This window comes from Choloepus didactylus, chromosome 11 (assembly GCF_015220235.1).
Source record: "Choloepus didactylus isolate mChoDid1 chromosome 11, mChoDid1.pri, whole genome shotgun sequence".
NCBI classification, from domain to species: domain Eukaryota; kingdom Metazoa; phylum Chordata; class Mammalia; order Pilosa; family Megalonychidae; genus Choloepus; species Choloepus didactylus.
This window is the reverse complement of record NC_051317.1, coordinates 5571975-5574783: the sequence shown is the minus strand read 5'-3', so window position 1 is coordinate 5574783 and position 2809 is coordinate 5571975. Positions and strand designations below refer to the sequence as shown.

The 2809-nt window shown below is 32.0% G+C and overlaps 1 non-coding gene across 1 annotated transcript; it reads right to left on the bottom strand.

The window, feature by feature from the left end:
* Positions 1–2370: 2370 nt before the first annotated feature.
* Positions 2371–2433, bottom strand: LOC119506618. The gene has a single exon (XR_005211031.1). It is a non-coding gene; the product is annotated as a U7 small nuclear RNA (small nuclear RNA).
* Between the last annotated feature and the right edge of the window lie 376 nt (positions 2434–2809).

The following is a 2809-nucleotide window of genomic DNA, read 5'->3' as shown; positions in this document are numbered from 1 at the left end:
AAAACTTAGCTGTGGCCTAGACGTCTGGAGATATGTGTTCGGGTTCTCCTCTGTGTCTACTTTCTAGGCTTCCATGCCCTCATCTGCAAAATTTGATTACTGGAGCAGTTGTTCTCTTAAATATCTTTCAATAATACTCAACAGAGATAAAAGGAAAACAAAGGCATGAATCATTCTAGGAACAAAGTGTTTGGAGTAGCACTCTCCAAGAAAAATATTAAGAGAGCTGCATATGTAAATTAAAGTTCTCTAATGGCCACATTAAAAAAAGAAAATGACAGAATAAATTTTAACAATATATGCAAAACATTATCTTTTCAATGTGTAATCATCTACTTTATTTATGGCCTATTTTATTCTTTTTTTGTATTAAGTCTGCGAGATCTTAGCAGATATCTCATTTTAGACTAACCACATTTTCAGTAATCAAAAAGCACATGAAGCTAGTGGGTCCCATATTGGGCTGCACAATTCCAATATTAACCAATATATAAGAGCAAATATAAATATTCTTCTTAAACATTTGTATCAGTATTTATCTACATTTTTTAAAATAATAAATTGGCCCATGTATAAATTTTCACCAAATGTAAGCCTACAATAACAATCTTTAAAAAATAAGTTGAGTCATCCAAAGCAGTAGAATTTCTCTGAATGAATATGATCTCTTATAAAAGGGATCATCACTGTTAAGAAAATCCATTTACTGCTATATGGTAAAAGAATTAAGAGTAGGAGAAAAACAATGTCCTATTAAATGCCTCATTATAAATGATGAGCAGTGTATACGTTTTGCTTACAGGATCCTCAGATGTATCATTAGTGAAGCTGCCGATCTAGTAGATCAGATCTTCTTTTCAATAGCCAGGTGCTAAATGCTTCACATAGAAATACACAATTAAAATGTATTATTTATTTCATAGCTTATTTTCTTTTTCTTATCTTCATTTATGTTTAAATGGAAATCGTTGAATTTCAGGAATATTGATATATCCTTATTTTCACACATAGCAAGTTCTACTTTTGCTGATCCCAGTTGTCTGTCTATCTGATTTAACTAGACTCAATAAATATTTATTGAATGAACAAATACTTATTGAATGAATGAGTGTAGAGAAGTATTTTGGCTATAGATTATAGATTTTTGAAGCAGTTTTATTGAGATATATTCACATACCATACAATCCATCCCAAGTGAACAATCAGTGGCTTTTAGTATATAACAGAGTTGTGCATTCATGACCACGACAAAGTTTAGAAATTTTCATTACTTAAAAAAGAAAAACCTCATACTGATTAGCATCATCTCTCAATCTCTCTATCCTTCCCCAGCCCTACATAGTCACCAATCTAATTCTGTCTATATAGATTTATTTATATCTACATTTTATGTAAATGGAATCATACAATATGTAGTACTTTGTATCTGGTTTCTTTCACTCAGCATAATGTTTTTTTAATTATTATTTTTTAAATTACAAAAGCTGTAGATTTTCATAAAAGTCATGAAAAAAATGCAACATTTCCATTTACCCCCATGTTGATGCTTTTCATTAGTGTGGAACCTTTGTTACAATTGAAAGAATATTACAATATTACTGTTAACTATAGTCCATTGTCTATTATAGGTATATTTTTTCACATGTACCACCCTCTTGTTAATACATTATAACAGTGTCACAAATTTGTTATAATTCATGAAAGAGTATTCTAATATTTGTACTTTTAACCACAGTCCATCATCCACAGCAGTGTTCACTATGTTATACAGGCCCATGTTTTAGCTTCTAACTTTCATTCTAGTAACCTACATGACCGAAAACCTCTCCTTTTAGCCACATTCACAAAGATAATTCAGTGCTGTTAATTACACTCACAATAATGTGCCACTATCCATTTACAAATATATACAATCAACCTAAATAGAAATATTGCACAAATTAAGCATCAGCTCCCTATTTTCCACCTCTATTCTATGACCCATTCTATCTCCACCTATATTCTAGATTTTATGTCTATGATTAACATATTATAATTAGTTTGTATTAGTGAGATCATACAATATTTGTCCTTTTGTGTCTGACTTATTTCATTCAACATAATGTCTTCAAGGTTCATCCATGTTGTCGCATGCATCAGGACTTCATTCCTTCTTACAGCTGAATAATATTCTGTCATATGTATATACCACATTTTGTTGACCTATTCTTCAGTAGATGGACAATTAGGTTGCTTCCATCTTTTGGCAATTGTGAATAATGCCACTATGAACATTGGTGTGCAAATGTCTGTTCAGTTCTCTGCTTTAAGTTCTTCTGGGTATATACCTAGCAGTAGAATTGCTGGATCATACGGTAATTCTTTTTTTTTAAGGGTTCTCCAGCTAAAAGCCAGAAAACCTGCTAGACAAATTCTAAAAGAGCTGTAACACTCATATGGTAATTCTATACTTAGCTTCCTGAGGGACTGCTAAACTGTCTTCCAGAGCAGCTGCACCATTTTACATTCTCCCCAGCAGTGAACGAGTGTCCCTATTTGTCCACCTCTCCAACACCTGCTGTCTTTTTTTTCAAACTGGCCATACCAGTAGGTTTGAAATGATATCCCAATGTGATTTTGATTTGAGTTTCCCTAATAGCTAGTGATGTTGAGCATCTTTTCATGTGATTTTTGGCCATTTGTATTTCTTCTTTAGAAAAATGTCTATTCAAGCCTTTTGCCCATTTTTAATTGGGTTTTTTGTCTTTTTATTGTTGAGTTGTATAATTTCTTATGTATTCTGGATATTTAACCCTTACTGGATATGTGA